Here is a 15207-nt window from a genome sequence, read left to right as displayed (position 1 = left end):
GCCCGCCAAGTGCTTGCCTTTTATATGCCGTTGTGAACCATGTCGGCGCGGGCAGCCGATCCAGCGTGGAGGGATGATTCCGGCAGGCTGGCCTTATAATGATACGCAGATTTATTAGAATGAGGTTCCCGATGTCTGATGGCGGGAATCGCGGCCCACCAGCGACGGGCTGAGTGGACAATCGCAAACTGGCTTCATGATGTTGTCAAACTGATTTCTGGCATTCTCACCATATTGTTCACTCCACTCATGCCGCCAAGCACGCCTGTTGCCAGCTGGCACGGAAAATTCTGCCCCTGAACTCAGCAGGGCCATTTGAATTCATTGCTGAGTTCAAACAGTGCCCATTTTTACTGGAGCGGGCACCTTTTCCCGCAGTGTGTGAGTTACGAATTTTTAAAGTAGATGTAAATGTTCGTAAAGGTCTGCAAAATCGCCTTTTTCCATTCCAACATAAAAATCTATCCCCACCTATATCTAAAAAGCTGTTCTGAAGTAAAGCAGTTGGAGAGGCATAAATTATTATTTTTCTTTGCCTTTATAAACACCTGGCAGATTGTTCTGGCAATGTATCCCCTTTGTTGGATTCATCAACAATGAAATACAAAGGAGAACAAAAGCCTCTAGCAACTGTCACCCTAAATCAAATGAGAAACTTAATCGCAATTCCGAGCCAGAAAGTGTTGTAAGTATTTCGAGGTGTGCACATTTTGAAACATGGTTAGTTTGATCTTAATTTGCAATAAAAGAACTTAAAATACATCAGGCAGCAGGATTCAATCTGAGCCCCACTAACTAATTACAATTCTTGCCTACACTGTTATGCTGAATGGCTGTTGGGTTGACTGTGTTAAAAGACTATTACAAAAATAAAAGGTTTTTCAGAATGGAATGGAAGGGGAAAGTGGAGTTGAAGCTGGAGATCAGCTATGATCATACTGAATAGCCAAACAGGGTTTATGGGCCTCAGCTATTTCTTGCGTTCTTCCCCTGGTTAAACAATATGATGTTGAATAAAATAAATTTGGAAAGATTAATCTAAACAACAGCAAAATACTGCAGATGGTGGAAATCTGAAATAATAACAAAAAATGTGATGACCAAAGGCCTCTCCACAGGTTCTACTTGTCCTGTAGAATGTTTTTCAGCATTTTATGCTTTTATTTCTGCCCTTTGGAATGATGGGTTAACCATCTTATTTAACAAAGTTTAACGGTATTCTTCAATAGCCACAAAATAGTCTTGGCTTAGAGGATAAGAGATATTTAAATAATCTTGTTAAACCTTAGATCCAAATAAAATAATTATTTGATAAAAACTTGGAACTGACATCAGTCAACTGCAAAATGTCACTAATTGTTTGCATCTGACCCTCATAGATGACATAGTGGATGTTGATGTTAATGATCAATAGGTATAAAATATAATGAACAAAATCCTCATTGCTTCCTCGGTCCATTGGGTAGAAATTCGCTTTAAAACTTGTATTACAATAAGTATGGCGTGCTGCACTTCTGCTACTTTAATCTTTATATAGTTTCCTGAATTTTGACCTTGATCTCTGTATTTTTTAAATACTGTATTTGCATCAGACGTTTCCCATATTTTGATGTAACACAAATACAAAAATAGCCCCAATGTTCTAGGTTGGGGCAGCCTATCATTCTGTACATTCCATAAGTTGAGTGGTAACAAAATAGAAGTCATTGATACATCCCCATTCTCACTAAGAGCGTATTTGATCCAACAGGACTGTCATTGATTGATAGATTTGGAAAAAAGATATGCTTGTTATTGAGATCAGCCAGGTAAGCACAAGCCAGCAATAAATGGTGATGTATGAAGTGAACCAGGCTCTAGAACTCTGTGCAAGGACTCTACTCTCATTGCTCGAGATGTTAGCTATCAGGGTCAAGTGGAATAGAACTAGCAATAAAATCATCATTATAGTTTGTTGAAATATCAATATACTAAATTTGTATTCACTTTGTTAGCCCAAAAAAGCAGCAGTGAACTACAACTGATTGGTTCTGAAACACTTTGGGGTGGCATGAGGACAAGAAAGGCACTATGTATATGTAAATTCTTTATTTCTTCCTATGTGGATCAGAAATTAATTTAATAGCCTATTAATACTAAAAAGTCACCATCATCTCCTTGTCTATTGGATAGAAATTGTATTGAAAATTATATTAAAATATACATGTGAAACACTGCATTTTTGTTACTTCAATCTTTATATATTTTCCTGAATTTTGATCTTGCTGTCTGGATTTTGTAAATACATTTACTACTGCATCTGCATCAAATATTTCCCTGGTTCTGATGTAACATATTGGGACTGAAGCTGCACTTCACAGCACAGTGAATGAGATGGTCCTGTTAGAGGAGAAGATTCTGCACATTATTCACTTTGACAATTCATTCAGTTCTGGTATCTGGTCATCTAATGTAAGGAATGTCAACTGGAACGGAGATGATTGACCTACATGTTTTGTATCTGTATCCAAAGCTGTGAGGGCTAAAACAAAAAGGGCATCTGAACCAATTTATCTACCTTGAAAGTTAGGCTGTTTTGTAGAAACCTGAAACTAGAATGATATCCCTTAAATCTTAAGATGGCTTCAGAGGGAAGCAGATTTTGGCAGAAAGAAACTACTAATTGGCTGGAGAGTGGGCAGCCAATTAGCAGCCGCAGGTGCGGGATGGAGGTGGGATTGCTGAAGTGTAGGCCTGATTTAAAAGCACCACAACAGCCATTACTGAGGCAACCAACTGAAGGAAGAAATACAAGAACCAGGTGTCAGAAGGAGAGGCAGAGGTGTGGCACCCAGGACATGGCTGCCCTTGCTTCACAGATGCTGACTGTGTGGTCCTCCTGGAGGCTGTGAGGGAAGGGAAGGGGGGTCTTCTGCTCACGTCCTGTCATGGTACCAAGGCCATTGCAAGAAATCAAGTCAGCAGAGCCAGCACGGTCACATCCTACAAGTGCACATGGTGTCATATCAGAGGGTTTCTTTTTTGCTCTTTTCTTATGCATTCATGGGATGTGGGCTCCACTGGCTGGGCCAACATTTATTGCCCATCTCTAATTGCACTTATGTGGTGTGAATGTTACTTGCCTCTTGTCAGTCCAAGCCTGGATATTGCCCAGGTCTTGCTGCACTTAGACATAACTGCTTCAGTATCTCAGGAGTCATGAATGGTGCTAAACATTGTGCAATTATCAGTGAACATCCCCACTTCTGACTTTATGATGGAAGAAAGGTCATTGATGAAGCAGCTGAAGATGGTTGGGCCGAGGACACTACCCTGAGGAACTCCTGCAGTGATGTCTGGAGCTGAGATGACTGACCTCCAACAACCACAACCATCTTCCTTTGTGCTAGGTATGACTCCAAACAGTGGAGAGTTTCCCCCTGATTCCCATTGACTCCAGTTTTGCTAGGGCTCCTTGGTGCCACATTCGGTCAAATGCTACCTTGATGTCAAGGGCAGTCATTCTCACTTCACCTCTGGAGTTCAGTTCTTTTGTCCATGTTTGAACCAAGGCTGCAATGAGGTCAGGAGCTGAGTGATCCTGGTGGAACCCAAACTGGGTGTTATTGCATTATTGTTAAGCAATTGCTAATTGATAGCATTGTTGATGACCCCTTCCATTACTTTACTGATGATTGAGAATAGACTGGTGGGGCGATAATTGGCTGGGTTTATTTGTCCTGCTTTTTGTGTACAGGACATACCTGGGCAATTTTCCACATAGCCGGGAAGATACCAATGTTGTAGCTGCACTGGAAAGCTTGGCTAGGGGCACAGCAAGTTATGGAGCACACATCTGCAGTACTATTGCCGGAATATCGTCAGGGCCCATAGACTTTGCACTATCCAGTGCCTTCAGCCATTTCTTGGTATTACGTGGAGTAAATCGAATTGGCTGAAGACAGGCTTCTGTGAAGCTGGGGACCTCTGGAGGAGGCCAAGTTGGGTCATCCACTCAGCACTTCTGGCTTAAGATTGTAGCAAATGTTTCAGACTTTGCACTGATGTACTCGGCTCCCCCATTATTGAGGATGGGGATATTTGTGGAGCCTCCTCCTCCAGTGAGTTGTTTAATTGTCCACCACAATTCAAAACTGGATGTAGCAGGACTGCAGAGCTTAGATCTGATCTGTTGGTTGTGGGATCGCTTTGCCCTGTCTCTCATTTGCTGCCTATGCTGTTTGGCATGCAAGTAGTCCTGTGTTATAGCTTCACCAGGTTGACACTTCATTTTTAGGTATGCCTAATGCTGCTCCTGCATGTGCTCCTGCACTCTTCAAAGAACCAGGGTTGATCCCTTGGTTTGATGGTAATGGCATAGTGGGGGACAATCGTGCTCCTGCAGATAGCCCACAGCACCTCATGGATGCCCAGTCTTGAGTTGCTGGATCTGTTCAAAATTTATCCCATTTAGCATGGTGTTAGTACAACTCAAAGCGATGAAGCGTCTCCTTAATGTGAAGGCGGGACTTTGTCTCCACAACAACTGTGCGCTGGTCACTCCGAGCAATATTGCCATGGACAGGTGCATCTGCAGCAGGCAGGTTCGTGAGGATGAGGTCAAGTATGTTTTCCCCTCGCCAACTGCTGTGGACCCAGTCTAGCAGCTATGTCCATTTAGGACTCAGCCAGCTCGGTCAGTAGTGGTGCTACCGAGCCACTCTTGGTGATGGACATTGATGCCCCCTGCCCAGGATACATTCTGTGCCCTTGCCACCTTCAGTGCTTCCTCCAGTGGTGTTCAACATGGAGGAGCACTGCTTCATCAGCTGAGGGAGGGCAGTGCATGGTAATCAGCAGGAGGTTCCCTTGCCCATGTTTGACCTGATGCCATGAACTTTCATGGGGTCTGGAGTTGATGTTGAGGACTCCCAGGGCAACTCCCTCCTGACTTTATACCACTGTGCCACCACCTCTGCTGGGTCTGGTCCTGCTGGCGGGAGAGGACATACCCAGAGATGGTAATGGTGGTGCCTGGGACATTATCTGCAAGATATGATTTTGTGATGATGATTATGTCAGGCTGAAGCTTGACTAGTCTATGAGACAGCTCTCCCAATTTTCGCACTGGTCCCCAGATGTTAGTAAGGAGGACTTTACAGAGAAGGCTGAGTTTGCTGTTATCGTTTCCGGTGCCTAGGTCGATGCCAGGTCGCCTGGCCGGTTTCATTCCTTTTTGAGACCTTGTAGTGGTTTGATACACTGGGTGGCTTGCCAGATCATTTCAGAGGGCATTTAAGGATCAACCACATTGCTGTGGGTCTGGAGTCACATGTTGGCCAGAGCAGGTAAGGACAGCAGATTTCCTTCCCCAACAATTGACAATGGTTTCATGGTCATCATTAGACTTTTTATTGATTTCAAATTCAGCTGAATTCCACTCATTGAATTCAAATTCGAGCCCAGGTCTCCAGAACATTACCGTCTGTCTCTGGATTACTACTTCAGCGACAATACCACTACTCTATTGCCTCACATACAATTAGATAGGGTGGCACTGGGTGAAGATCATACCTTCTCCAATTCTCAGGAAAATGGGAAGCAGGAACAATGACTGGAAACCAGCTATGTCCATAGGCACTAATTTTCTCACACACCTGCCTCAGTGCACTCTCCCATTGAGGCCTAAAAATCCTGTCCCTGGTCTTGAGTACATGATCTTGGCCAAGACTTCAGTCCAGTAGAGGAAGTGTTGCATTGTCAAATCTCTTCAGGTTGCATTAAAGATTCCTTGACTCTATTTTAAGAAGAACAGATAGTTCTGCTTGTGCTCTGGCTAAATTTCCACCTAAAACCATGCTCACCAAAATCAGATTGCCTGGTCCTGCATCCCATTTCTGTTCCTGTGAATTTATGTTCAAAATAGCTTCTGTGTTCATCTACAGAAAAACAATAAACTACCACATATCAAAGTAAGTTGCTCTACGTGAAGAGTGTACAATATTGTAACTTTGCTGGGATTTTCTGTGCCTGCAGGTGTTGGGCGTGAGTAGACAATAAGGCACAATCGGTTTCATGACAGCGTGAAACCAGTTCATGATCGTCTGCTCAGCCTGCTGATGGCGGGCCACGTTCTCTGCCATTGGACGTCAGGAATCTCATTGCAATAAATCAGCATATCATTATTAGGCCAGCCTGCCGGAATCTTCCCCTTCCCGCTGGATCTTCCACCAACATTGGCAGGAAAACACAACAGCACATAAACGACGTGTACTTGATGGAATGCACTTCGCTCAGGACTTCAAGGTTTGTTTGCCTATATTGCTTCAGTCAGCACTCGCAGCCATCAGTGCCAGGCTTCACAGACAGCACCGCATCACTTTTAGGGGGGCTCACAGCAGGTTTCTACCCATCAGATCAGCCATATGTGGGTGGCTTTTCAATAACTATAGGGCTGGGGCTTACTTGGCAAAGGGGGACAGGCGCCTCAGGCAAGGGAAGAAGCCTCAGAGCGAGGGTTGTACTGGGAAAGGAGGGTGTGTATGGGGGCACATGCTGATCTGTGCAAGTGGCCTCAAGATGGTGATGCCTGAGGAGGCAGTCCCCAGAGGAGATGGACATGTGAAGCCAGCTGGACATGTGAAGATATGTGTGTGAGAATGGGTGCTGATGTCCCTTGAGCTGTCAGTAAGTGAGATGCCAGTGAATGTGTGATTGGTTTGACTGTGTGAGTTTCGAGCAATAAGATGGTTGCCATACCCTGGCTGCATGGACGAGGTCATTCATCCTCTATCTGCATTGGATAGCTAACCTCTTCTGTGCAGCATTGGCATTGATCGCCACTGCCATCACCTACCAAGCTGGACTGGTAATGTAGCTGCCTCTCCTGCGGCCAGAGCAGGGGTAGAGGACATCACAGTGGGCCTCCACCCTGTTCAAAAGGTGCTCGAAGGCTGCAGACTTCTTGCCTTTTGGGGCCATGTCTTGTTTGCTGCAATCCTGGGCTGGAAGCACTGAGCACAGCTGTACTTTAAATGTGGTGCCTGGCATGATGAAGTGGTGAGGTGACGGCTTGGCAGGTGAATTGGAGCCCGCCTGCTATGGAAATGGCGTGTTTCCTGGGAATGAATAAATAATGTGGCGGATTTGGGACGATGCGGCGTGAAAATCCACCATCACGGCCAGCAGGTAAAACATTGTTTTACCTACCGCTACTGCATTAAGTGCAAATCTGGGATGATTCTGCCCTTCGTGTCCATAGTTAAATACAGGAATTTGCCTAGCTTGTTCCTTCTGGTCCAGAAATATTTGTATGATTGACAGATGCAGATGGTGCACTGAAAATGGCTGATAAATAACGCCACGCTTTGAAGTTTTGTAATTCTCTGAGTTATGATTAACTGAACTGGATAACAATTACTAAAAGGTGTTGAGATGTTATCAGAGATGTCATTAGCTTTTTTGTGAGGCGTTCAACACTGGCTGAGAGTTTCCTCTGTGTTCTCCTGATTGTGTAGTAACTGAAGGTATAGCGTCTCCTGCTTTCTATCAGGGGGTCACGTGATGTTCTGGGAGGCTGACCAATGAGTCCTAAGCACGGGGAATCTGGGGGTGCGGCTTCCTGACGAGACTCCTGATCGAGCATGTAGCGCTTGAAAAGTTCTCTGTGATAAAGTTTACCTGTTTCTTGTTGAAACCTGTCCACCCCATCGAGTCGTTACATTTGGTGTGGAGGGTAATATAGCTCTGACTCTGCGCCTGACCTTGTTAACGTGACTACATCAAATCTTAAGAAAAAGAAAAGACTACTCAACAGACGTTCCACCCTTCTGCAGAATCAATCCTTACAATGCGACTATGGAAGACTAGAGCCAGTATGTAGAGCGCCTTGGATATTATTTTGCAGCGAATGAAATTACTGTGGAGGAAATGCAGAAAGCCATACTTTGAGTGTATGTGGAAATAAGCCATACAATCTCATTCGCAATCTGATGGCTCCAAGTGAGTCCTATAATGAATTAGTAGACCTCATGAAAATGTACTTCCAGCCGAATTCATCCATAATAATATAGAGGTTTAAGTTTAATTCCAGAATTAGGGCCCCGGAAAAGTCCATCGCAAAATATGTAGTGAACCTTTTAGCATACATGGCCTACCTGAAATCATTGTTTCTGATAATGGTACAGCCTTTACCAGCACAGAGTTTCAGAAATTCATGAATCTGAATGGAATCAGGCATATTAAAACAGCCCCTTACCATCCCTCATTGAATGGCGTGGCTGAGAGAGGTATACAAACTTTCAAGTCAGGTATGGAAAGGCTATCAGAAGGTACTCTAGAATCTCAACTTTCCCACTTTCTGATCAGTTATTGTACAACGCCACATTTGACTACAAGTTCAACACAATCTGAATTATTGATGAAATGCCGCCAATGTATACGGTTAAGCCTGGCGTTTCCAAATTTAGAGGGGAAGGTAGAGTGGAATCAGGGTAATCAAAAATTGAACCATGATATACACAGCAAAGCTCGCACATTCAGCGTAGGTGACACTGTATTCATGTGAAATTTCGGAAGTGGAACCATTGTGTCAGAGACTGGTCCATTATCTTTCCAATTATAAGTGGAAGATAGAATCATTCGTAAGCACATAAATCATAATCGTGCTAGAGAGGCATTCCAAAAATCAACTATTTTATCTGTGATTAATGTTGAACCGTCAATTCCTGAGGTGACAGATTGACATAAAATAGACATGCCCAATGTCTCTGTGGAGTTGCCAAACCCAGAACTGCCACTTTCTAATGATGTGTCTCATGTTGCTATTCTAGATCCTGTTAATCCTGTTGAGGAACCTCAAGTAGTAGAGCCAAGCCACTCTAGCTATATAAAGAGAACACCTCAGAGACTTGATCTTTAATCACCTGAAGTTGTGTATATATGCATATGCTGTTGGATATTCAAATGTTTCCCTGTAAATAGAAATTGTAATAAAAACTGAAGAGGGAGGAAATGTAGTAACTGAAGGAATAGCATCTCCTGCTGCCTACCAGGGGCCACGTGATATTATGGGAGGCTCTTACCAATGAGCCCTAAGTGTGGGGAATCCGAGGGTTGGGGCTTCCTGACAAGAGTCTCGATCGAGCATGTAGCACCTGAAAAGCTCTCTGTAATAAAGTTTATCTGTTTCTTGTTGAAACCTGTCTGCTCTATTGAGCCATTACATTATGGCTACCATAGCTCTGGTGGAAATTAAACCAAATTAATGGAGTTTCCACCGATCTTCCAGCAAAATTGCAGTGACCAATTAGAAGAATCCTTGAGAAAATTCCTGACTGTGGGTGCATTGGTGGAAAAAGTTTCTTTCTCCAATTCAAACAGCTCTAGTGAGCTCCAATCCTGGGGGCAAACAAGCATTGTGTGTTTGAGTATTCCATACTTACTTACTGTTACAATCCTAAGGCTTTAAATTGAGCTTATTTTGCAAATGCTGCATGAATAAATTTCTAAGATTGTCAATGATAATGCGTTGTTATTGCAATAGCTGGCAGGCAATTTGATGATTCTAATAAACAGTCTAACTGCCAGTCTCTGCCTATATGGGAACACCGTGGATAATTTATTTTGTTTCTCACATATGGATTGCTCTTATCTTTATGCTTCGCCACATGCACTACAAATGACCAGAGGGCAAAACACCATTTTGTCAACACTGGATGTGAATTTGGTTGTTTCAGCATGAGGTACACACTGAGATTTTTCCAGTAAGTGCCAAACATTGATGTCAATTATTGTATGTAGTCAAAAGAATTATTTACATGTAAATGGGGGATATGCCTTGGGAGCTATTTGGATTCTAACTTGTGTCCTACATAAGTGGAAAGTAATAACAAAAAAATAAGCTTAACTGATTAATAAGGAACAAAGTTAATAATGGACAGAATTTTCTATGCCCACTGGCATTGGGCGTCATGCCAGGTGTGAGTGGATAATATGGTGAGAAGACCAAAAATCGGTTTCATGACGTTGTGAAACCAGTTTGCTATCGTCCGTTCCACCTGTCAATAGTGGGCCATGTTTCCCTCCACCGCATGTAGGGAACTTCATTGTAATACATCTGCATATCACTGTGAGCCCAGCTTGCCAGAATCATTCCCCCATGCTGGATCATCCGAGCACGTTAGCTTGATTGTATGTCAATGTATTTCACAACTGCATATAAGCAACATGCACCTGGCAAGCTGCATTTCCCTCTGGATTTTGAGGTTTGCTTGCTTTCCATCCTGGTTTCGGACAGCACTTGCGGTCATCAACGCCAGGCTTCGCAGGCAGCACTACATCACTTTTAGGGGGGTTCAGAGGCAGGTCTCTGTCTACCAGAGCAGCTGTAAGGTGGGGGTGGCTTTTCATTGGCTGCAGGGTGAGTACTTGCTTGGGGAGGGGGGAGAAGTGGCCTTAAGCAAGGGAAGAAGCTGCAGGGTGAGGGCTATACTGGGGAAGGAGTAGCCCAGGGTGTGTGTGGGGACACATGTTGATCTGTGCAAGTGGCTTTGATGGTGAGGGCTGAGGATGCAGTCTCCAGAGGAGATGAGGCAGATGGAGATGTGAGAGTGTGTGAGAGAGAGTGAATAGTGATTTCCCTTGAGCTGGCAGTGAGCGAGATGCCAGTGAATGTCTGATGGCCTTGTGAATATGAGAGTCTGGAGTGATGAGATGATTGCCTTACCTTGGCAGCACGGATGAGATCATTCATTCTCTTTTTGCACTGGATGGCCAACCTCTTCTGTGCAGTGTTGGCACTGATCACCATTGCCACCATCTCCCAAGTTGGAGTGGTGAGATTGCTGGATGTCCTGCGGCCAGAGCGGGGTGGAGGACATCACGGCCGGCCTCCAAAAGACATTCCAGTGATGGGTCACTGAACTCTTCTTGAATTTCAGGTCCATGTCTTCACTGGAGCAGTCCTGGCCCAGAAGCATTGAGAACTGTGTTGGCAGCTGCAGTTTAGATATGGCACCTGGAGTGAGAAAAAGATGAGGTAACAGCAGGGCGAGCGATTCAGAGACCACCCAGCAGCAAAGCGATGTGTTTCTGTGGCTGCATAGTTAATGAGGTGATATTGGGATATTATGGCACAAAAACCCGACATTGCAGCCGGCAGGTAAAAAGTCCTTGCAACCTCAAATCTGGGACAATTCCACCTAATGAGTTTGTATAAGTCTTATAGAATCATAGAATAGTTACAGCACAGAAAGAGGTCATTCAGCCCATTCTACCAGTGCTGGCTCTCTGCAAGAGCAATTCATCTAGTATAACTCCCCAGCCTTTTGCCCATAGTCCTGCAAATTTTTCAGATGATGACCCAATTCTCTTCTGAAAGCCACGATTTAATCTGCCCCCACCACACTCCCAGGCGCTAACCATTTGCTGCATAAAAAGTTTTTCCTCATGTCCCCATAACTTCTTTTCCAATCACCTTAAATCTGTATCCTTTGGTTCTCAATCCTTCCAACAATGGGAACAGCTTTTCTCTTTCTCTGCTCTGTCCAGACACTCATGATTGTGAACACCTTTATCAAATTTCCTTTCAACCTTCTATTCTCCAAGGAGAACAACCCCAGTTACTACAACCTATCCACGTAACTGAAGTTCCCCATCCCTGGAGCATCCTTTCTACTGTCTTCACAATCTTCCTAAAGTGTAGTGTCCAGAACTGGACACAAAACTCCAGTTGAAGCTAAACCAGTGATTTATACAGGTTTATCATACCTTCCTGGCTTTTGTGTTCTATGCTCTTATTTATAAAGCCCATGATCCTGTATATTTGATTAATCACTTTCTCAACCTGCTCTGCCACCTTCAACGATTTGTACACAACCCCAGGTTCCTCTGCTCCTGCACCCCCTTTAGAATTGTATCTTTTAAAAAATATTGTCTCTCCATGTTCTTCCTACCAAAATGAATCACTTCACATTTCTCTGCATTAAATTTCATCTGCTACTTGTCCACTCATTCAATCCACCAACTTGTCCATGCCCTTTTGAAGTTGGACACTATCTTCCTCATAGTTCATAATGCTTCCAAGTTTTGTGCCATCCACAAATTTTGAAATTGTGCCCTATTGTGTCTAGGTCATTAATATATATCAGGAAGAGCCACGGTCCAAACAGAAACACCTGAAGAACCCCGCTATATATCTTCCTCCAGTCAGAGAAACACCTTTCACCATTATTCTGTTTCTTGTCACTCGGCCAATTACGGCACCACCTCCGATGCAAATATATCCTTTCCTAAACGTGGAGGCCAAAATTGCACACAGTACTCCAGGTATGATCTCACCAAAACCCTGTATAATTGTATTAGGACTTCTTTATTCCTGTACTCCAATACCCTTACAATAAAGGCAAACATGCCATCTACCTTCCTAATTCTTTGCTGTTCTTGCATGCTAACTTTCTGCACTCCTTGTACAAGCACACCCAAGTCTCTTTGAACATCAACACTTACAAGTTACCCACCTTTTGTAAAATATTCTGCTTTTTTATTCTTATGACCAATGTGAATAACTTGGCACTTTCCTACATTATGCTCCATCTGCCATCTCGTTGCCCAATCACTTAACCTGTCTATGTCTCTTTGCAGCCTTCCCATGTACTCCCTACAGCCTATCTTTCCACCTAGCTTTCTATCATCAACAAACTTTGATACGTTATTCTGTGTTTTCATCTAAGTCATTAATATAGATTGTAAATAGTGGAGGCTTCAGTGCTGCTCCTTGCAGCACTCTACTTTTCACTGCCAGCCAACTTGAAAATGCTCCATTTATGCCCACTCTGTGCTTCCTGTCCATTAATAAGTCCTCATGAGCCCTTATCTTGCCTATTAACCTTTGGTGTAGCACCTTATTGAATGCCTTTTGGGAATCCAGGTATATTGCATCTACTGGTTCCTCTTTATCTACCCTACTAGTTACACCCTCAAAAAACTCTAAGAAATTTGTCAAACAGGATTTCCCTTTAGTAAAACCATGTTGACTTGTTCTAACCATACAACGCTTTTCTAAGTGCATTGTTAAAGCTTCATTAATAATATATTCCAGCATTTTCCTAATGATTGATATTAGACTAAATGGCCTGTTGTTTATTGTTTTCTCTCTCCCTCCTTTCTTGAAAAGTGGTGTGACATTTGCCAACTTCCAATCTCATGAGTTGTTCCCATCTCTAAGAATTTTGGAAAATCTTAGCTGGTGCATCAATTATATCTGCAGTGTTGGGTTCCCACAACACAAAAATAAACCCAACACTATATATTTAAAAACTATATCCTTATTGCTATTTGATTTTACAATGGTCATTTTTGAACAAAGAAAATTCAGATGGCAGCTACAAATCATGAGATTGGCTTTCTGTCTGGGAGCTATCCCCAGGAGTTTAAAGAACAAAATAATTCTTTTCTCAGTTTCTGGAATACCACATCTCATTATGCCTAGAAAGCTACTAGCAGACTCACATCACGCCTGGGACTATTCAGACTAATTTCAAAGGGAGTTACGGGGATGTCATTTGCACTTGATAAGCCAACCTTGCTAGTGGAATCAATGGGTCTGCTGAGACAATGGCTTCCCAAACTCCAGACCTCAAGATAGATGGCATCCTTTTCAACAACAGATAACATAAGACATTATTAACCCTGAAGCCAAACCAATTCCAGATGTTGGATAAGCATCTGTTTTGAAGTCAGTATGGAGAAAGAAGGTCACATGACCCAAGCTACTGACCTTTTGGACAGTTTAGTATTACATCTTTGGTCTTCACAGCCAGTCTGCTGTTTTAAAATCAACTGGACAGAATTCCAGCAGCCAGGCTGGGTAAACAGTCTTAACTCCACAAATCCTGGGTGATTCAAAAAGCCTCTGATCAATCCCCAACAAGTGGCCGAAACACAGAAAAGCTCAACGTGCAGCAGCAGCATTCACTTCAAGGATTTTTGTTTCAGTTAACCAACTAGAAACTCATCAGGATGGAATGCCACCATGAGGGAAACACCCTCTGGACTCTAACTTTGGACTCATGTGAACTAATATTCATTTTTCTATGATTGTTATGCTGTAAAATTCCTTTTCCTAACCCCGGGCAGAATTTTGCCCTTGGTGGGCTTGCGGGCCCCACCTGCTCGGTAGCGGGTGGACAGCTGACCCCCACCACCGAAACTGGGCCCACCGCCATTTTGAGTGGGCGGGCCAATAAAGGCCCACCCAGCAGCCCAATGAAGGCCCGCCCAGCTGCCTGCCTGACAGGAAGTGCTATGCGCTTCCTGTGCAGGAGGGGGAGGGAACCCCCAGCTGTCAAAGTGCGCTCTTTCGCACACTGCTCCCTGAGACAAAATGCTGTCTCAGGGAGATTACTGACAGTCCAAAAAACTTTAAAAATAAAAAAATTTAAAAATTATTAACATGTCCCCCTCATGTGACAATGTCACACAAGATGGGACACGTTAATAAACATCACATAAAATGTATTAAAGTTTTTAAAAACGGACATGAAACCTCAGGATGAGGTTTCATGTATTATCAGAAGCCCATTGGGGCTCCTGGCCTGTCTACCAGCCTTAAGGTTGGACGGGCAGGTCTTTAATTATCTTAATTACTCTGACAATGGCCTCAATTGACCATTGACAGGTCGGCAGGCAGACAGCTGATTTTGCTGTTCACCCGCCTTCCTAAAAATTTAAAGGGACTGGGATGACATTGGGGGTTCCTCCCGACATCATCCCTTGTTATTTTCCCATTAGCCTGCGGGCCCCGTGCCCAAATCACCAACGGGAGAATTCAGGCCCCCCTTTTACCATGTGAATCTGTGGAGTTGGAAGTGGCGAACGCTCCTTTTTTCTGAGTTTTGAATATGAAAAATAAATTAGCCTTCTGAGTTAATCCTAGCTGGAGTTTGCTGTGGATTATTAATAAAATTGGATCTTACAAAAACCAAGGGATTGAGGAAACATGCCACTGCCTATTCTATTAAAAACTAATTCAACTTAAAAACTTATTTTGCTTATGGACAGGTGGTAAGAGGAAATCAGTGCAGGTTGAATTGCCCCTCTCCTGTCTGTAACAGCAGCTATCTCTTTTAGAACCCTAGGATGTAGGCCATCAGGTCCTTGGGATTTTAGTCCTTTTAGTTTCTCCAATGCTTTTTCTCTGCTGATACTAATTTTCTAACTTCTTCACTC

General features: G+C 43.5%; 1 long non-coding RNA gene across 1 annotated transcript in view; it reads right to left on the bottom strand.

Annotated features, from left to right (window-relative positions):
• Window positions 1–10946: 10946 nt before the first annotated feature.
• LOC121280833 overlaps window positions 10947–15207 on the bottom strand; it is a 34218-nt gene continuing 29957 nt past the window's right edge. The window contains exon 3 of the long non-coding RNA XR_005943719.1: window positions 10947–10996. This is a non-coding gene — a long non-coding RNA (uncharacterized LOC121280833). The remainder of the gene's footprint in view (window positions 10997–15207) is intronic.

This window comes from Carcharodon carcharias, chromosome 8, assembly GCF_017639515.1.
Source record: "Carcharodon carcharias isolate sCarCar2 chromosome 8, sCarCar2.pri, whole genome shotgun sequence".
NCBI lineage: Eukaryota > Metazoa > Chordata > Chondrichthyes > Lamniformes > Lamnidae > Carcharodon > Carcharodon carcharias.
The sequence above is the reverse complement of the archived record's forward strand: the minus strand, read 5'-3'. Positions and strand labels throughout refer to the sequence as shown.